The sequence below is a fragment of the Bufo gargarizans genome, chromosome 2 (assembly GCF_014858855.1).
Source record: "Bufo gargarizans isolate SCDJY-AF-19 chromosome 2, ASM1485885v1, whole genome shotgun sequence".
NCBI lineage: Eukaryota > Metazoa > Chordata > Amphibia > Anura > Bufonidae > Bufo > Bufo gargarizans.
Window position 1 is genome coordinate 227,543,382 of NC_058081.1, and position 22,503 is coordinate 227,565,884.

Genomic DNA, 22,503 nt, shown 5'->3' on the forward strand with positions numbered 1-22,503 from the left:
TATAAGCTAGAGAGCCGAACTTCTCTATTTGTCTGTTTTGACGCGTGGCGAACAGATCTATTTCTGGAAGGAACCATCTTTGCGTTATCTGATGGAATATCCTTGGGTTTAAGAACCATTCCCCTTCCTTTAAGACATCTCTGCTGAGAAAATCCACGACTGTGTTGTCTTCTCCCCTTATGTGAACTGCCGATATTGACAGTATGCTCCTTTCTGCCCACTGGAAAATTTCTCTTGTGACCCTCGCTAAGGATGGGCTTCTTGTGCCTCCCTGCCTGTTTAGATAGGCCACCGCTGTAGTGTTGTCTGAGAGTATTTTCACTTCTTTCACGCAGATTTCTGAGTAAAGGGCCTTCAGGGCTTCCCAGACTGCACTTAACTCCTTCAGGTTGGAAGATGCTAGGTTTAGATGTCCTTGCCAGCCCCCTTGTACTACGGACCTGTCTGTAAAGGCTCCCCAGCCGTTCTTGCTGGCATCTGTAGTAATAGTGACTACATTTGTTTGTTGCCACGGAACGCCTGCGTTTAGATTTTGGCTGATCAACCACCAATTTAAGGAATCCCTTACATATTGAGGGACTTTTACCCTCAGCTCTAGTGAAGCTCTGCTCTTGTCCCACTTTCTGAGCATGAAGGACTGAAGGGTTTGTGAGTGAGCCTGAGCCCACTTTACTGCAGGGATAGTTGAGGACATCAGACCCAAGATCTTCATTATTGACCTGATTGTCACTCTTGATTTGTTGCGGAATAGAGTAAATTCCTGCTTGATAGTCTGAATTTTTTCCTGTGGGAGGAAGGTCCTCATGAGACCCGAGTCCAGCAGCATTCCTAAAAAGATCTTTCTTTTTTTGGGCCGGAGGTCTTTTTCTATATTTATCAGCCACCCCAGATTTGTTAGGCTTTGCTTCACTAATTCTATTTGTTCTAATAGAAGACTCTCTGATGCTGCCGCTATTAGGAAGTCGTCTAAGTAAGGCACCACTAATATGCCTTTTAGATGAAGGTCTGCTATCACCTCTGCCATCACTTTGGAGAAGACTCTTGGTGCTGACGTAATGCCGAAAGGAAGGACTTGGAATTGATAATGGTGTACCACCGAATTTTGTTGTACTGCAAACCTGAGAAATTTCTGATGTTCTCTGCAGATTGGAATATGGTAGTATGCGTCGGTGAGGTCTAGGGTTACCATAAAGATGTTTCTCTGTAATAGACTTATAGTGGATTTTATGCTCTCCATCTTGAATCGTTTGTAAAGTAGATGTTGGTTCAGTCCTTTTAAGTTTATAATGGCTCTGTATGAGCCGTTAGTTTTTTTGACTAGAAATATAGGAGAATAATAACCTGTTCCCTGTTCTGCTGGGGGAACTGACACTATAGCTTCCTTTTGTAAAAGGATCTTTATCTGATCTAGAATTAACGCTTGGACTGGATCGTTTTTTTTGGTGATGTGGAAGACCTCCTGGGGAAGAGAGGAAAATTCCAACTTTAGGCCTGATGAGACTACATCCAACACCCAAGGGGAGTTGGAAATATTCTCCCAAGCTGGGAGGAAGTATTTCAGCCTTCCTCCTACCCTGCATCTGGCGTCATTGTTTTGATGACTTTTGGGAGGTGTCTGAGGGGTTGAATAAAAAATCTCGAACTCTTCCTCTTCCCGAACGCCACCGAGGAGAAAAATATTTTCTTTTCTGGTCTTGTCTGCCCCTAGATGTAGGAAAAAATCGTCTTTGACGAAAATTCCTTTGCTCAGAGGGAAATCCCTTCTTTTTGTCTGTGGCCTTTTCTAGGATGTCGTCCAGGACTGACCCGAACACCCTATCACCTTCGCAGGGGATGCCGTAGAGCTTGTTCTTGGATGCCGCATAACCTGACCAGGACCTAAGCCACACCGCCCTTCTGGTGGAGTTTGAGAGGGCCGCAGATCTGGCTGCTAGTTTTATAGAGTCGACCGAAGCGTCGGCCAAAAATTTGGCCGCCTGTTTAAGAACTGCTAGAGATGCTAAAATATCCTCTCTAGGGGTTCCTGTTACTAGGTGTTCCTCTAGTTGGTTTAACCAGATAGACATGGACCTGGCCGTATAGGTTGAGGCTACGCTAGGTCTAAGGATGGACATGGAAGCCTCCCATGACTTTTTTAGTAGGGCCTCGCTTCTCTTATCCATCGGGTCCTTTAGGAGACCCAAATCCTCAAAGGGTAAAGCCGATTGTTTTGTAATTTTTGCTACGGGGGCATCCACTCTAGGACATTTGTCCCAAAAGGACGTGTCTTCCTCTGAAAAGGGATATTTTCTTTTTAAGACCCTAGATACGCTCGGTCTCTTTTCCAGATCGGTCGATTCCTTATTAATTAATTTTATAATATTAGAGTGGAAACAGAAGATCAATCAGGTATTTAAAATAAGTACAAGATCAGGTCAAACCACTTCTAACCCTGACACAATCTACACTATGTTCCAGGAATTCTATACGCATCTTTATTCAGCTCCCCTAGGAGACCCTAGAACAAAGATAAACGAGTTTCTATCATCGGTCCATCTCCCTGTCCTGTCCTCGGAGTCCCAATCAGAACTTAATAAACCAGTCTCAGCAGATGAAGTACAATATGCCATCAATTCCTTAAAATTAGGGAAAGCCCCAGGCCCCGATGGCTACTCAGCCTTATACTATAAAAAGTTTGCCCCGCTACTTATCCCACATATAACCAATTACTGCAACTATTTGATGCAAGGATCTACCCCTCCAGAAGAATTCTTAAAAGCTTCCATCACAGTCATACCTAAGCCCAACAAAGACCCCCTACTCACTTCCAACTATAGGCCGATTTCCTTATTAAACATTGACAACAAACTGCTATTTTGGCTGGAAGACTCAACAGATTTCTTCCAAGTCTTATTCATAAGGACCAAGTGGGTTTCATACCCGGCAGGGAAGCCCCTGATAACATCAGAAAAATACTTAACATCATCCAATACTCCAATGGATCCAAAACCCCACTAGCCTTATTGGCCCTAGATATTGAGAAGGCCTTTGATTCTGTTACATGGTCGTATCTTTATGGTGTTCTCTCGACAATGGGAATCAAAGGTCCCTTCTTGGCCGCTATTCAAGCCCTATACTCCAAACCAGAAGCTCAACTTAAATTACCCTCCACTAGGACTTCCAACATCCCCATTAGAAGGGGAACTAGGCAGGGCTGCCCCCTATCCCCGGCCCTATTTGCTCTAGCCATTGAACCCCTAGCAGCCCACATAAGATCCCATCCGGATATTAAAGGTTTGACAATTGGGGGGACAGAATATAAACCTTATGTTAACCATCACCAACCCCATTATCTCCTTCCCCTCACTGCTGAAATTATTGGACTCATTCTCCAAAGCTTCGGGCCTCTCCATAAATCACGCCAAGTCTGACTTACTTCTATGTAACACCCCCACTTCTACTAAAACATTGCTCACTCAAAATTTCCCTTTCCAGTTTAGATCTCAATATATCCCATATTTGGGAGTTATGCTACCGAAAACGCTAGACACAACATATAGGATTAATTATCTACCCATATATAAAAAAATACGTCAGGACTTGGGGAATTGGCAATCCCTCCATGTGTCTTGGGTGGGTAAGATAAATATCTTCAGAATGGTAGTCCTCCCGAGACTCCTCTATTTATTCAGGGCTTTACCAATCCCAGCTCAAGTAAGGGATCTGATGGCAGTTCAGAGAGATGTATTGAGATTTATATGGGCTAATAAACGTCCTCGTATATCCAAAGCCGTAATGTGTAGACATAGGTCACATGGTGGACTATCAGTACCGGACTTATAAAATATTATCAAGCAGCTAGATTGGCTCAAATGTTTCTGACCCATTTAAATCCACAGGACCACCCCCTATGGATCCCACTTGAACGCACTATCCTTCTCCCCTACACATGGAAAGCCCTGGTCTGGAATACCGCACCCATTCCTCCAGCAGTTCGTAAAAATTCCCTCTTGACTTATTATTCGCTGATTCTTTGGAGGTCAGTTAGGTTTAAATTTTCCCTGCAATCTAGGCCTTCGCCCTTACTGAGCATTGTAGGTAACCCGGCTTTTCTTCCAGGCCTAGAAGGTAATAACCTTAGTTGGTGGTCATCTAATCAGCTATGTACCCTCCACAAACTTCTGGTTAGAGGTAAATTAATATCCATCTCAGACTTTAAAGAGAAATACGCGCCCCCTGTAGGAGACTATCTCATCATGAACCAGGTCTTCTCTTATCTTAGGTCTAACCTGATACCAAACCGTAGTGTAGAATTTTCTCCCTTTGAGCGCTCTATTAATTATTCGCTATACAGGCAGGGCCTCCTCTCAAGAATGTATGCAGCCCTGAACTCCATTCCCGAAGGTCATAAATTTGATTATATGAGAGCATGGGAGAGAGACCTGCAACAGGAATTCTCTACTTCTAAATCGTCTCAACGCTCACTAACTCTTACAAAGAGTTTGTGGCAGGTTACCCTGGCGGAAACTTCCATTAAAGTGCTACATAGAACCTATATGGTACCAACGAGGCTTCATACCATCTACCCCGAGGTTTCTCCCCTATGGAGGATGTAAAGAGGAAGGAACCTTGCTTCATACATGGTGGTCATGCCCTGTGGCCGAAGGGTTTTGGACCCGAATAACAGACTTGATATCTTCTCTTTTAGATTGTAACTATCTTACACTGCCTCTATGCATTCTGGGAGATAAACCTCATTGGCTACCCTTTGCCAGATTTAAACTTTCCCAATATATACTGTTGGCTGCGAGAATTCACATAGCTTTTAAATGGCGAACTGATTCACTCTCTTACCAGAGTGTTATTGAAAGGGTTAATAAAATAATGGTCTTTGAAAAATTATCAGCTATACGCACAGATACATTCCCAATATTTGAGAAGGTATGGGAACCTTGGCTAGCTTCCTCCTATGCTCCAGACTTGCAATATACTATCTCTCTGTGATTCTACTAACTATACACTCCAGTGCCATGTCTCTGACTTTCGTTGCTCTTTCCTCATGTCAGAAATACTACTGTATTCAATAGTATGATGTAACAATATGCAATATGACATACATTCCTCCAAGAATTGTTATTGTTTTTGTATATCATATCCTTTTATTTGCTCATGTCTATGCAGAAATACTACTGTATTCAATAGTATGATGTAACAATATGCAATATGCCATACATTCCTCCAAGAATTCTTATTGTTCTTGTATAACATATCCTTCTATTTGCTCATGTCTATGCATATCTATCTATGCTAAAACCCAATAAATGCCTTTTGAAACATAATATTAGAGTGGAGGAGAAACACCCTCTTCCTCTTTTCTCCTAAGCCCTTAAACATTAAATCCTGTATAATTTTGGATTGTTTAGACTCCTCTAGGTTTAGGGTTGCTCTAATGGTCTTCAATAATGCTTCGGTGTCCTCAATGGAACAGAGAGGCTTCCCTGGATTCGTCTTCAGAGGAAAGAGGCTCAGACTCCGAGGGGAGCTCCCCTTCATCAAAATCCTCTTCCTGATATTCCGACTCTAGAGTAGCGGACATCTCAGTCATGGAAGTAGAAGGCTTCTGGGACGTGGTAGCTAGTCTTTGATCCACAGCGCTGCTTACTTCCTCTTTAATAATATTTCTAATATTGTCCAATAAGGAGGGGGACTCTTCCGAGACAATTTTTTCCAAACATTTTGAACAAAGGGGTTTCTTATAACCTGACGGTAAGGCTTTTTTGCAAATGGAGCATTCTTTGACTCTCTGAGATTCTGTGGACTTCTGAGCTTCCCTGACTTATAGATATAAGTCAGAAAACTTGTTTAAATAAAAAGGGGGGCTGTCTAGTCTGTTTAAAAAAAGGGGAGAGGTACAGTCCCTTATCCAGTGTAAAAAAGGTAAGAATTTTAACCCCTCAGTGATCACAGGCTACCATAGGCATTTCTCATTTCCCCCCAGAGGAGGGTAGCTTACCGGACTGCCGGTCTTGGATGGATCCGTGGGTCTGCGCATTGCGTCTTCTCCTGATGCCAACATGTTGCAGGCTGACTATCAGGACGCCGCCGATTCCAGACGCTTTTTTTAAATCTTAGGGGAAATGACGTTTCTTTCCAGCGCCTGTGAGCTTGCGCTCACGTGACCCGCGATCCCGCGGCTTCCTCTCGCGATACTCAGCCAGGAAGCGCTGCCCGGGGCTGCCTCCACTGGAGGACTTGTGCCTGGGAGACAGGGAGAACCACACCGCAGTCCCGCGATCCTGCTCCTCCTATTCGACCTGCCGGCGATCTTTCTGAAGGGAATATAACGAATTCCCACCGGTGAACTCCACGTTAGCTCCCAGAGGGACAGGAAACAACTGGAGCAGGTAAGGGGAGGGGAGTATTTAAAGATCTCCACATTGTTTCCTGTCCCTGGGGAGGCGGGGTATCCTCCTGTCGTGTCGCTGGGGGGGGTGTTTGGAAAAAATGTAATAGCAAGCGATCAAAAAGTCATATGCACCCCAAAATAGTGCCAATAAAACAGTCATCTCATCCCACAAAAAATGAGACCCTACTTTAGATATTCGCCCAAAAACTGAAAAAACTATGGCTCTCAGACTATGGAGACACTAAAACATAATTTTTTTGTTTCAAAAATGAAATCATTGTGTAAAACTTACATAAATAAAAATAAATTGGATACGCGGTATCGCCGCGTCCGTGACAACCTGCTCTATAAAAATACCACATGATCTAACCTGTCAGATGAATGTTGTAAATAACAAAAAAAAAACGGTGCCAAAAAAGCTATTTCTTGTTACCTTGCCTCACAAAAAGTGTAATATAGAGCAACAAAAAATCATATGTACCCTAAACTAGTACCAACAAAACTTCCACCCTATCCCGTAGTTTGTAAAATGGGGTCACTTTTTTGGAGTTTTTACTCTAGGGGTGCATCAGGGGGGCTTCAAATGGGACATGGTGTCCAACAAAACTGTCTAGCAAAATCTGCCTTCCAAAAACCGTATGGCATTCCTTTCCTTCTGCGCCCTGCCGTGTGCCTGTACAGCGGTTTACGACCACATATGGGGTGTTTCTGTAAACTACAGAATCAGGGCCATAAATAATGAGTTTTGTTTGGCTGTTAATCCTTGCTTTGTAACTAGAAAAAAAATAGTAAAATGGAAAATTTGCCCAAAAATTCAAATTCTGAAATGTCATCTCTATTTGCCAATAACTCTTGTAGAACACCTAAAGGGTTAACAACGTTTGTAAAATCAGTTTTGAATACCTTGAGGGGTGTAGTTTCTTAGATGGAGTCACTTTTTTGGAGTTTCTACTCTAGGGGTGCATCGGGGGGCTTCAAATGGGACATGGTGTCCAAAAAAAACTGTCTAGCAAAATCTGCCTTTCCAAAACCGTATGGCATTTCTTTCCTTCTGTGTCCTACCGTGTGCCCGTACAGTGGTTTACGACCACATATGGGGTGTTTCTGTAAACTGCAGAATCAGGGCCATAAATAATGAGTTTTGTTTGGCTGTTAACCCTTGTTTTGTAGCTGGAATTTTTTTTATTAAAATGGAAAATATGCCAAAAAAGTGAAATTTTGAAATTGTAACTGTATTTTCCATTAATTCTTGTGGAACACCTAAAGGGTTAAAAAAGTTTGTAAAATCAGTTTTGAATACCTTGAGGGGTGTAGTTTCTAGAATGGTGTCATTTTTGGGTGGTTTCTATTACGTAAGCCTCGCAAAGTGACTTCAGACCTGAACTGGTCCTTAAAAATTGGGTTTTTGAAAAGTTCAGAACAATTTCAAGATTTGCTTCTGTCGGGTTGTAATAATTCAATTAAGAATTATTAATTATGGTCATAAAAATAATTAACCATAAAAAAATTAAATTTATAAAATTTGTCATAAATTCTTAAACTCATGACCTGGTGAATTGTAGACAACCTAATTGATACAATTCACATCTGAGTCTGACTATTTCCTCAGATAAATAAGTTCTTTTTGACGTGAGATGACGTTAATGATAAAACATGTAGTTCTGCATTATACAATAATACACAGGTTTTATAAAAATATGCAGATTTATTGGTTACAAGGTTATAAATAAACACAATGATACATGCAAATGAATATATATAGCGTTAATATAAAGCATTACAAGCTTAACAATACATGTGAGTGGAAATAACTTATCACATTATAACCAAGCCATTATTAGGTTAGGATATCAAAATATAAACATAATTTATATACATTGCTTCTGTTCAGAGAAAACCTCATGATATCAGGATGGGCATGTCTAATCCTAAACATCAATATGGAATGCTAAATACATTCTTCACCCCCTCTAACCAACTACACATCACATGACTTCAGGCATGGGCAAATCCATTCAAGGATATAGCTTAGAAGAGATAACTGTATCCTTCCACCCCATCCTGGACTATTTTCACACATATGACTTTGGTAAGACCATTAAGACAGATAACAGGGATCTAGGATCATTGCTAGACCATATCTTAAATGGGAAGGACTTTGAAATATGTCTTTCCTGTGGGAATCCATCACTTAGCTTGGCAAAGAATGTTCTATCAATATATATATATATATATATATATATATAAAAGCAATCATTTAATGCTTTGCTAGATTATGAGTCTTGATTCTTCTGCAGGTAGAATGAAGTCTCACAATATCCTAAGACTACATCTCAATATAGAGATGATCAATTAATTAATGTATTTATTCGCCAATCTAGATGGTATAATTTCACCCACACTATCAAATTAGTCTTAATTAGGGATGAGCGAACTCGAACTGTATAGTTCGGGTTCGTACCGAATTTTGGGGTGTCCGTGACACGGACCCGAACCCGGACATTTTTGTAAAAGTCCGGGTTCGGGGTTCGTCGCTTTCTTGGCGCTTTTGTGACGCTTTCTTGGCGCTTTTTGAAAGGCTGCAAAGCAGCCAATCAACAAGCGTCATACTACTTACCCCAAGAGGCCGTCACAGCCATGCCTACTATTGGCATGGCTGTGATTGGCCAGAGCACCATGTGACCCAGCCTCTATTTAAGCTGGAGTCACATAGCGCCGCCCGTCACTCTGCTCTGATTAGCGTAGGGAGAGGTTGCGGCTGCGACAGTAGGGCGAGATTAGGCAGATTAACTCCTCCAAAGGACTTGATTAATCGATCGATCTGCAGCTGTGCATCATTGAGCTGCTGAAATTCAATTGCTCACTGTTTTTAGGCTGCCCAGACCGTTTGTCAGTCACTTTTTTCTGGGGTGATCGGCGGCCATTTTGTGTCTTGTGGTGCGCCAGCACAAGCTTCGACCAAGTGCATTTAACCCTCAATGGTGTGGTTGTTTTTTGGCTAAAGCCTACATCAGGGTGAAGCTGTCACACCAAGTGCATTTAACCAGCAATAGTCTGTTTATTTTTTGGCCATATACTACATCAGGGGCAAGCTGCGCTTGTCACCAAGTGCATTTAACCCTCAATGGTGTGGTTGTTTTTTGGCTAAAGCCTACATCAGGGTGAAGCTGTCACACCAAGTGCATTTAACCAGCAATAGTCTGTTTATTTTTTGGCCATATACTACATCAGGGGCAAGCTGCGCCCGTCACCAAGTGCATTTAACCCTCAGTAGTGTGGTTGGTCAAGCTGTCACACCAAGTGCATTTAACCAGCAATAGTCTGTTCATTTTTTGGCCATATACTACATCAGGGGCAAGCTGCGCCCGTCACCAAGTGCATTTAACCCTCAGTAGTGTGGTTGGTCAAGCTGTCACAGCAAGTGCATTTAACCAGCAATAGTCTGTTCATTTTTTGGCCATATACTACATCAGGGGCAAGCTGCGCCCGTCACCAAGTGCATTTAACCCTCAGTAGTGTGGTTGGTCAAGCTGTCACACCAAGTGCATTTAACCAGCAATAGTGTGGTTATTTTTTGGCCATATCCCAGTCTAATTCTGTCAGTAAATCCATACCGGTCACCCAGCGCCTAAATACTAGGCCTCAAATTTATATCCCGCTAAATCTGTCGTTACCGCTGTACTGTTCTGGCTGGGCAAGTTATTTAGTGTCCGTCAAAGCACATTTTTTGTTCTGGGTTGAAAAACAATTCCCAATTTAGCAATTTCCTAATTTATTGGTTTCTGCTGTATCAGAGCTATTTGAAATCTATCCCTAAAAGGGTATATAATATTCAAGGTGCACATAGGGTCATTCAGAAAAACTTCACACACACGCTACTGTGCATTTCCAAGTCTAATTCTGTCAGTAAATCCATACCGGTCACCCAGCGCCTAAATACTAGGCCTCAAATTTATATCCCGCTAAATCTGTCTTTACCGCTGTACTGTTCTGGCTGGGCAAGTTATTTAGTGTCCGTTAAAGCACATTTTTTGTTCTGGGTTGAAATACAATTCCCAATTTAGCAATTTCATAATTTAGTGGTTTCTGCTGTATCAGAGCTATTTGAAATCTATCCCTAAAAGGGTATATAATATTCAAGGTGCACATAGGGTCATTCAGAATAACTTCACACACACGCTACTGTGCATTTCCAAGTCTAATTCTGTCAGTAAATCCATACCGGTCACCCAGCGCCTAAATACTAGGCCTCAAATTTATATCCCGCTAAATCTGTCGTTACCGCTGTACTGTTCTGGCTGGGCAAGTTATTTAGTGTCCGTCAAAGCACATTTTTTGTTCTGGGTTGAAAAACAATTCCCAATTTAGCAATTTCCTAATTTAGTGGTTTCTGCTGTATCAGAGCTATTTGAAATCTATCCCTAAAAGGGTATATAATATTCAAGGTGCACATAGGGTCATTCAGAATAACACACACGCTACTGTGCATTTCCAAGTCTAATTCTGTCAGTAAATCTATACCGGTCACCCAGCGCCTAAATACTAGGCCTCAAATTTATATTCAGCTGAATTTGAATACAATACATTGGGCCAAATAATATTTTTGTTGTTGTGGTGAACGATAACAATGAGGAAAACATCTAGTAAAGGACGCGGACATGGTCGTGGTGGTGTTAGTGGACCCTCCGGTGCTGGGAGAGGACGTGGCCGTTCTGCCACATCCACACGTCCTAGTGTACCAACTACCTCAGGTCCCAGTAGCCGCCAGAATTTACAGCGATATATGGTGGGGCCCAATGCCGTTCTAAGGATGGTAAGGCCTGAGCAGGTACAGGCATTAGTCAATTGGGTGGCCGACAGTGGATCCAGCACGTTCACATTATCTCCCACCCAGTCTTCTGCAGAAAGCGCACAGATGGCGCCTGAAAACCAACCCCATCAGTCTGTCACATCACCCCCATGCATACCAGGGAAACTGTCTGAGCCTCAAGTTATGCAGCAGTCTCTTATGCTGTTTGAAGAATCCGCTGGCAGGGTTTCCCAAGGGCATCCACCTAGCCCTTCCCCAGCGGTGAAAGACATAGAATGCACTGACGCACAACCACTTATGTTTCCTGATGATGAGGACATGGGAATACCACCTCAGCATGTCTCTGATGATGACGAAACACAGGTGCCAACTGCTGCGTCTTTCTGCAGTGTGCAGACTGAACAGGAGGTCAGGGATCAAGACTGGGTGGAAGACGATGCAGGGGACAATGAGGTCCTAGACCCCACATGGAATGAAGGTCGTGCCACTGACTTTCACAGTTCGGAGGAAGAGGCAGTGGTGAGACCGAGCCAACAGCGTAGCAAAAGAGGGAGCAGTGGGCAAAAGCAGAACACCCGCCGCCAAGAGACTCCGCCTGCTACTGACCGCCGCCATCTGGGACCGAGCACCCCAAAGGCAGCTTCAAGGAGTTCCCTGGCATGGCACTTCTTCAAACAATGTGCTGACGACAAGACCCGAGTGGTTTGCACGCTGTGCCATCAGAGCCTGAAGCGAGGCATTAACGTTCTGAACCTGAGCACAACCTGCATGACCAGGCACCTGCATGCAAAGCATGAACTGCAGTGGAGTAAACACCTTAAAACCAAGGAAGTCACTCAGGCTCCCCCTGCTACCTCTTCTGCTGCTGCCGCCTCGGCCTCTTCTGCTGCTGCCGCCTCGGCCTCTTCCTCCGCCTCTGGAGGAACGTTGGCACCTGCCGCCCAGCAAACAGGGGATGTACCACCAACACCACCACCACCTCCGTCACCAAGCATCTCAACCATGTCACACGGCAGCGTTCAGCTCTCCATCTCACAAACATTTGAGAGAAAGCGTAAATTCCCACCTAGCCACCCTCGATCCCTGGCCCTGAATGCCAGCATTTCTAAACTACTGGCCTATGAAATGCTGTCACTTAGGCTGGTGGACACAGCTTCAAACAGCTCATGTCGCTTGCTGTCCCACAGTATGTTGTTCCCAGCCGGCACTACTTCTCCAAGAGAGCCGTGCCTTCCCTGCACAACCAAGTATCCGATAAAATCAAGTGTACACTGCGCAACGCCATCTGTGGCAAGGTCCACCTAACCACAGATACGTGGACCAGTAAGCATGGCCAGGGACGCTATATCTCCCTAACTGCACACTGGGTAAATGTAGTGGCAGCTGGGCCCCAGGCGGAGAGCTGTTTGGCGCACGTCCTTCCGCCGCCAAGGATCGCAGGGCAACATTCTTTGCCTCCTGTTGCCACCTCCTCCTACTCGACTTCCTCCTCCTCTTCTTCTACCTGCTCATCTAGTCAGCCACACACCTTCACCACCAACTTCAGCACAGCCCGGGGTAAACGTCAGCAGGCCATTCTGAAACTCATATGTTTGGGGGACAGGCCCCACACCGCACAGGAGTTGTGGCAGGGTATAGAACAACAGAACGACGAGTGGTTGCTGCCGGTGAGCCTCAAGCCCGGCCTGGTGGTGTGTGATAATGGGCGAACTCTCGTTGCAGCTCTGGGACTAGCCAGTTTGACACACATCCCTTGCTTGGCGCATGTGCTGAATTTGGTGGTGCAGAAGTTCATTCACAACTACCCCGACATGTCAGAGCTGCTGCATAAAGTGCGGGCCGTCTGTTCGCGCTTCCGGCGTTCACATCCTGCTGCTGCTCGCCTGTCTGCGCTACAGCGTAACTTCGGCCTTCCCGCTCACTGCCTCATATGCGACGTGCCCACCAGGTGGAACTCCACCTTGCACATGCTGGACAGACTGTGCGAGCAGCAGCAGGCCATAGTGGAGTTTCAGCTGCAGCACGCACGGGTCAGTCGCACTACAGAACAGCACCACTTCACCACCAATGACTGGGCCTCCATGCGAGCCCTGTGTGCCCTGTTTCGAGTACTCCACCAACATGGCCAGTGGCGATGACGCCGTTATCAGCGTTACAATACCACTTCTATGTCTCCTTGAGAAAACACTTAGGGCGATGATGGAAGAGGAGGTGGCCCAGGAGGAGGAGGAGGAGGAGGAGGAAGAGGGGTCATTTTTAGCACTTTCAGGCCAGTCTCTTCGAAGTGACTCAGAGGGAGGTTTTTGGCAACAGCAGAGGCCAGGTACAAATGTGGCCAGCCAGGGCCCACTACTGGAGGACGAGGAGAAGGTGGAGGAGGATGAGGATGAAGCATGGTCACAGCGGGGTGGCACCCAACGCAGCTCGGGTCCATCACTGGTGCGTGGCTGGGGGGAAAAGCAGGACGATGACGATACGCCTCCCACAGAGGACAGCTTGTCCTTACCCCTGGGCAGCCTGGCACACATGAGCGACTACATGCTGCAGTGCCTGCGCAACGACAGCAGAGTTGCCCACATTTTAACCTGTGCGGACTACTGGGTTGCCACCCTGCTGGATCCACGCTACAAAGACAATGTGCCCACCTTACTTCCTGCACTGGAGCGTGATAGGAAGATGCGCGAGTACAAGCGCACGTTGGTAGACGCGCTACTGAGAGAATTCCCAAATGTCACAGGGGAAAAAGTGGAAGCCCAAGGCCAAGGCAGAGGAGGAGCAAGAGGTCGCCAAGGCAGCTGTGTCATGGCCAGTTCCTATGAGGGCAGGGTTAGCATGGCAGAGATGTGGAAAAGTTTTGTCAACACGCCACAGCTAACTGCACCACCACCTGATACGCAACGTGTTAGCAGGAGGCAACATTTCACTAACATGGTGGAACAGTACGTGTGCACACCCCTCCACGTACTGACTGATGGTTCGGCCCCATTCAACTACTGGGTCTCTAAATTGTCCACGTGGCCAGAGCTAGCCTTTTATGCCTTGGAGGTGCTGGCCTGCCCGGCGGCCAGCGTTTTGTCTGAACGTGTATTCAGCACGGCAGGGGGTGTCATTACAGACAAACGCAGCCGCCTGTCTACAGCCAATGTGGACAAGCTGACGTTCATAAAAATGAACCAGGCATGGATCCCACAGGACCTGTCCGTCCCTTGTCCAGATTAGACATTAACTACCTCCCCTTAACCATATATTATTGTACTCCAGGGCACTTCCAAATTCAATCCTATTTTATTTTCATTTTACCATTATATTGCGAGGCTACCCGAATTTGAATGAACCTCTCCTCTGTCTGGGTGCCGGGGCCTAAATATATGCCAATGGACTGTTCCAATGTTGGGTGACGTGAAGCCTGATTCTCTGCTATGACATGCAGACTAATTCTCTGCTGACATGAAGCCAGATTCTCTGTTACGGGACCTCTCTCCTCTGCCTGGGTGCTGGGCCTAAATATATGCCAATGGACTGTTGCACTGGTGGCTGACGTGAAGCCTGATTGTCTGTTACGGGACCTCTCTCCTCTGCCTGGGTGCTGGGCCTAAATTTATGAAAATGGACTGTTACAGTGGTGGGTGACGTGAAGCCTGATTCTCTGCTATGACATGCAGACTGATTCTCTGCTGACATGAAGCCAGATTGTCTGTTACGGGACCTCTCTCCTCTGCCTGGGTGCTTGGCCTAAATTTATGACAATGGACTGTTGCAGTGGTGGCTGACGTGAAGCCTGATTCTCTGCTATGACATGCAGACTGATTCTCTGCTGACATGAAGACAGATTGTCTGTTACGGGACCTCTCTCCTCTGCCTGGGTGCTGGGCCTAAATATATGCCAATGGACTGTTGCACTGGTGGCTGACGTGAAGCCTGATTGTCTGTTACGGGACCTCTCTCCTCTGCCTGGGTGCTGGGCCTAAATTTATGACAATGGACTGTTGCAGTGGTGGCTGACGTGAAGCCTGATTCTCTGCTATGACATGAAGACTGATTCTCTGCTGACATGAAGCCAGATTGTCTGTTACGGGACCTCTCTCCTCTGCCTGGGTGCTGGGCCTAAATTTATGAAAATGGACTCTTACAGTGGTGGGTGACGTGAAGCCTGATTCTCTGCTATAATATGAAGACTGATTCTCTGCTGACATGAAGCCAGATTGTCTGTTACGGGACCTCTCTCCTCTGCCTGGGTGCTTGGCCTAAATTTATGACAATGGACTGTTGCAGTGGTGGCTGACGTGAAGCCTGATTCTCTGCTATGACATGCAGACTGATTCTCTGCTGACATGAAGACAGATTCTCTGTTACGGGACCTCTCTCCTCTGCCTGGGTGCTGGGCCTAAATATATGCCAATGGACTGTTGCACTGGTGGCTGACGTGAAGCCTGATTGTCTGTTACGGGACCTCTCTCCTCTGCCTGGGTGCTGGGCCTAAATTTATGAAAATGGACTGTTACAGTGGTGGGTGACGTGAAGCCTGATTCTCTGCTATGACATGCAGACTAATTCTCTGCTGACATGAAGCCAGATTCTCTGTTACGGGACCTCTCTCCTCTGCCTGGGTGCTGGGCCTACATATATGCCAATGGACTGTTGCACTGGTGGCTGACGTGAAGCCTGATTGTCTGTTACGGGACCTCTCTCCTCTGCCTGGGTGCTGGGCCTAAATATCTGACAATGGACTGTTGCATTGGTGGCTGACGTGAAGCCTGATTCTCTGCTATGATATGAAGACTGATTCTCTGCTGACATGAAGCCAGATTGTCTGTTACGGGACCTCTCTCCTCTGCCTGGGTGCTGGGCCTAAATTTATGACAATGGACTGTTGCAGTGGTGGCTGACGTGAAGCCTGATTCTCTGCTATGACATGAAGACTGATTCTCTGCTGACATGAAGCCAGATTGTCTGTTACGGGACCTCTCTCCTCTGCCTGGGTGCTGGGCCTAAATTTATGAAAATGGACTCTTACAGTGGTGGGTGACGTGAAGCCTGATTCTCTGCTATGATATGAAGACTGATTCTCTGCTGACATGAAGCCAGATTGTCTGTTACGGGACCTCTCTCCTCTGCCTGGGTGCTTGGCCTAAATTTATGACAATGGACTGTTGCAGTGGTGGCTGACGTGAAGCCTGATTCTCTGCTATGACATGAAGACTGATTCTCTGCTGACATGAAGCCAGATTGTCTGTTACGGGACCTCTCTCCTCTGCCTGGGTGCTGGGCCTAAATATCTGACAATGGACTGTTGCATTGGTGGCTGACGTGAAGCCTGATTCTCTGCTATGATATGAAGACTGATTCTCTGCTGACATGAAGCCAGATTGTCTGTTACGGGACCTCTCTCCTCTGCCTGGTTGCTTGGCCTAAATTTATGACAATGGACTGTTGCAGTGGTGGATGACGTGAAGCCTGATTCTCTGCTATGATATGAAGACTGATTCTCTGCTGACATGAAGACAGATTCTCTGTTACGGGACCTCTCTCCTCTGCCTGGGTGCCGGGGCCTAAATATCTGAGAATGGACTGTTCCAGTGGTGGGTGACGTGAAGCCAGATTCTCTGCTATGGGACCTCTCTCCAATTGATTTTGGTTAATTTTTATTTATTTAATTTTTATTTTAATTCATTTCCCTATCCACATTTGTTTGCAGGGGATTTACCTACATGTTGCTGCCTTTTGCAGCCCTCTAGCCCTTTCCTGGGCTGTTTTACAGCCTTTTTAGTACCGAAAAGTTCGGGTCCCCATTGACTTCAATGGGGTTCGGGTTCGGGACAAAGTTCGGATCGGGTTCGGATCCCAAACCCGAACATTTCCGGGAAGTTCGGCCGAACTTCTCGAACCCGAACATCCAGGTGTTCGCTTAACTCTAGTCTTAATAAAATGAAATATCATTTTCTGTGTCTCTTACCAAGTCCTAGTAGAAATCTCACTTCTGCTCCTAGGAAAGCTGGGTGGTCCATCATAGCGCATCTCACCATGGCTTTCATCTTGATAGACCCCTCTAAAGAGCTTAACTTCTCTTTCCTCTCTTTCTGGTGTGTCTCTGTGTTTTCTCCCCCCTGTGTATGGTTTATGATCACAAACTTATCAGCTAGACACACCTTCCTAATTTGGAAGTTTCCAATCATTGCTGGATGGGTGTGACTATTGATACGAAATATGACATCATAACCTTACCCAGAATGCACTTTTGCTACTGTTGTAATGTCACCTACTCATACCTAGGTGGCACTGCCGTGTAAGCTATTTACATCATAGTATAAAGGGTTAACTTCTATAAGTCTGAATAAAGGTATAATATACATTTTGACCTTAAAAGCTTTAATTCAAAGCTATAGGGATTAATTCTGACACTTGTAGCAATTAGAGACAGCCCTCTAGGCGTCTCTCTGAATGTTTCTCACACTGTTTATTTGTGCATCATAAATAACTTGAATCTCCTTGTTTTCTCACAGAGATATCAGTACCTCCTGTCATACCAAAAAGGTGAATAATTGTTACAAAACATACATCTTCACAGATACTCTTTTAGAGACAAAGATTCTCCTAATGAGAAATATATATAATATACTGGATACATGTTGTCTTCATAACATCTAACAATATAATATATATATATATATATATATATATATATATATATATATATATATATATCCTACTGATTGTCTTATGCTAAGGACTAAGGCTCATTAAATGAATACATGAATATTATATATTTTGCTTCATTGATAAATGCCTAATTGTATAGGTAATTATCACCAGCTGCATAGAGTTTATCTTCCGTCATAAATTTAAAAGTAGATAAGGAAGATTCTTCTCAGACTGGTACACTCATGAGAAGAATAACATTGAAGAGTAGAAACCTTTGTGCGACCTTACTCAAGACATACAGCATTGTAACTATAGTCGAGCATGGCTCTTAAAGGTAATGCACATTCATCTTGACTAAAATAATTGGATATCAATGCATTTACCTATGAAAAGGCACACCACTTCCAAACTTCTAAGCCTTGTAACATCCCCAAAATATAAAATATCATTCCCAAAATGATGCTAACATGAAGTAGACATATGGGGAATGTAAAGTAATAAATATGTTTGGAGGTATTACTATGTATTATAGAAGTAGAGAAATTGAAACTTGGAAATTTGTAATTTTTTACAAATTTTGGGTAAATTTTGTATTTTTTTTTATAAATAAACATTTATTTATTTTTTACTTCATTTTACCAGTGTCATGAAGTACAATATGTGCCGAAAAAACTATCTCAGAATGGCCTGGATAAGTTAAAGCGTTTTAAAGTTATCACCACTTAAAGTGACACTGGTCAGATTTGCAGAAAATGAGCCGGGTCCTCAAGGTGTTAAACAGCAGGCACCCAGGGCTAATGTCAATGATAACACAGTTCGCAGACATTTAACCCCTCTGATGCTGTGATTACAATATTTGAGAGCTGAAAATCTGGAAGTGCTGTGCCTCCAGGCCTGGAACGGCTCTCTCATGTGCCGATTGTGGGAGCCGTTTGTTTGCTGTGAAAGGCCTGAGCCTGCTGAAGTCTACCAGGCCTTTCACAGCTATATTCCAATGTAGGTCTTCAGATGGAAGCACTACATTACAATATACAGATTTTTCTATTGAGAAATGTCTTAAATCCCATTGCTAAATAGAAATGACAATCTGACAATTGCATGGTGTTAGGCCCTTGGAGGCCTAAAAAAAAAAAGTTTTTAAAAAAAAGTTGAAAAAAATAAATAAAAATTAAATCTAAATCACACCCCCTTCCCCAAAATAAAAATAATCAAACTAAAAAAAAAAACTTGACTTCAGGAATGCAGGAAATAAAAAACTAAAAAGTCTAAATAAAAATATTGCATGGTCTTGAAGGTGGTAATTAAAATTTGACATATTGGATCCATCACACTGAGTTTTTTATGCAGCTGTGGTGCATACAGATTACACACAGCTTTGATGCACACACGCACAGCTCTGCTGCAGGCACATTACACACAGGCACAGCCCTGCAGTACACACACACATGCACATTACACAAAAGTACAGCTCTACTCCATGCACATTACACACAACTTTGCTGCACACACACTACACAGCACTGCTGCATGCATATTACACACAGGCCAGCTCTGCCGCACACACCCCTCTACTGCATGCCCATTACACACAGGCCCAGCTCTGCTGCACACACACCTCTACTGCATGCACATTACACACAGGCCCAGCTCTGCTGCGCAAACATCTCTGCTGCATGCACATTACACACAGGCCCAGCTCTGCTGCACACACATCTCTACTGCATGCACATTACACACAGGCCCAGCTCTGCTGCATGCACATTACACACAGGCACAGCTCTACTGCATGCCCATTACACACAGGCCCAGCTCTGCTGCATGCCCATTACACACAGGCCCAGCTCTGCTGCATGCACATTACACACAGGCCCAGCTCTGCTGCATGCACATTACACACAGGCCCAGCTCTGCTGCATGCACATTACACACAGGCCCAGCTCTGCTGCATGCACATTACACACAGGCCCAGCTCTGCTGCATGCACATTACACACAGGCCCAGCTCTGCTGCATGCACATTACACACAGGCACAGCTCTACTGCATGCCCATTACACACAGGCACAGTTCTGCTGCATGCCCATTACACACAGGCCCAGCTCTGCTGCATGCACATTACACACAGGCACAGCTCTGCTGCATGCACATTACACACAGGCCCAGCTCTGCTGCATGCACATTACACACAGGCCCAGCTCTGCTGCATGCACATTACACACAGGCCCAGCTCTGCTGCATGCACATTACACACAGGCCCAGCTCTGCTGCATGCACATTACACACAGGCCCAGTTCTGCTGCATGCACATTACACACAGGCCCAGCTCTGCTGCATGCACATTACACACAGGCCCAGCTCTGCTGCATGCACATTACACACAGGCCCAGCTCTGCTGCATGCACATTACACACAGGCCCAGCTCTGCTGCATGCACATTACACACAGGCACAGCTCTGCTGCATGCACATTACACACAGGCACAGCTCTGCTGCATGCACATTACACACAGGCACAGCTCTGCTGCACACACATCTCTACTGCATGCACATTACACACAGGCCCAGCTCTGCTGCATGCACATTACACACAGGCCCAGCTCTGCTGCATGCACATTACACACAGGCCCAGCTCTGCTGCATGCACATTACACACAGGCCCAGCTCTGCTGCATGCACATTACACACAGGCCCAGCTCTGCTGCATGCACATTACACACAGGCACAGCTCTGCTGCATGCACATTACACACAGGCACAGCTCTGCTGCATGCACATTACACACAGGCACAGCTCTGCTGCACACACATCTCTACTGCATGCCCATTACACACAGGCACAGCTCTGCTGCATGCCCATTACACACAGGCACAGCTCTGCTGCATGCCCATTACACACAGGCACAGCTCTGCTGCATGCCCATTACACACAGGCACAGCTCTGCTGCATGCACATTACACACAGGCCCAGCTCTGCTGCATGCACATTACACACAGGCCCAGCTCTGCTGCATGCACATTACACACAGGCCCAGCTCTGCTGCATGCACATTACACACAGGCCCAGCTCTGCTGCATGTACACATTACACACAGGCACAGCTCTGCTGCATGCACATTACACACAGGCACAGCTCTGCTGCACACATCTACTGCATGCACTTACACACAGGCCCAGCTCTGCTGCATGCACATTACACACAGGCCCAGCTCTGCTGCATGCACATTACACACAGGCCCAGCTCTGCTGCATGCACATTACACACAGGCCCAGCTCTGCTGCATGCACATTACACACAGGCCCAGCTCTGCTGCATGCCCATTACACACAGGCCCAGCTCTGCTGCATGCACATTACACACAGGGCCCAGCTCTGCTGCATGTACACATTACACACAGGCCCAGCTCTGCTGCATGCACATTACACACAGGCACAGCTTGCGCCACACATCTCTACTGCATGCACATTACACACAGGCCACAGCTCTGCTGCATGCACATTACACACAGGCCCAGCTCTGCTGCATGCACATTACACACAGGCCCAGCTCTGCTGCACGCACATTACACACAGGCCCAGCTCTGCTGCATGCACATTACACACAGGCCCAGCTCTGCTGCAATGGCACATTACACACAGGCCCAGCTCTGCTGCATGCACATTACACACAGGCCCAGCTCTGCTGCATGCCCATTACACACAGGCACAGCTCTGCTGCATGCCCATTACACACAGGCACAGCTCTGCTGCATGCCCATTACACACAGGCACAGCTCTGCTGCATGCCCATTACACACAGGCACAGCTCTGCTGCATGCCCATTACACACAGGCACAGCTCTGCTGCATGCCCATTACACACAGGCACAGCTCTGCTGCATGCACATTACACACAGGCACAGCTCTGCTGCATGCACATTACACACAGGCACAGCTCTGCTGCACGCACATCTCACACAGGCACAGCTCTGCTGCACACACATCTCTACTGCATGCACATTACACACAGGCCCAGCTCTGCTGCATGCACATTACACACAGGCCCAGCTCTGCTGCATGCACATTACACACAGGCCCAGCTCTGCTGCATGCACATTACACACAGGCCCAGCTCTGCTGCATGCACATTACACACAGGCCCAGCTCTGCTGCATGCACATTACACACAGGCCCAGCTCTGCTGCATGCACATTACACACAGGCCCAGCTCTGCTGCATGCACATTACACACAGGCCCAGCTCTGCTGCATGCACATTACACACAGGCCCAGCTCTGCTGCATGCACATCACACACAGGCCCAGCTCTGCTGCATGCACATTACACACAGGCCCAGCTCTGCTGCATGCACATTACACACAGGCCCAGCTCTGCTGCATGCACATTACACACAGGCCCAGCTCTGCTGCATGCACATTACACACAGGCCCAGCTCTGCTGCATGCACATTACACACAGGCCCAGCTCTGCTGCATGCACATTACACACAGGCCCAGCTCTGCTGCACGCCCATTACACACAGGCCCAGCTCTGCTGCATGCACATTACACACAGGCACAGCTCTGCTGCATGCACATTACACACAGGCCCAGCTCTGCTGCATGCACATCACACACAGGCCCAGCTCTGCTGCATGCACATTACACACAGGCCCAGCTCTGCTGCATGCACATTACACA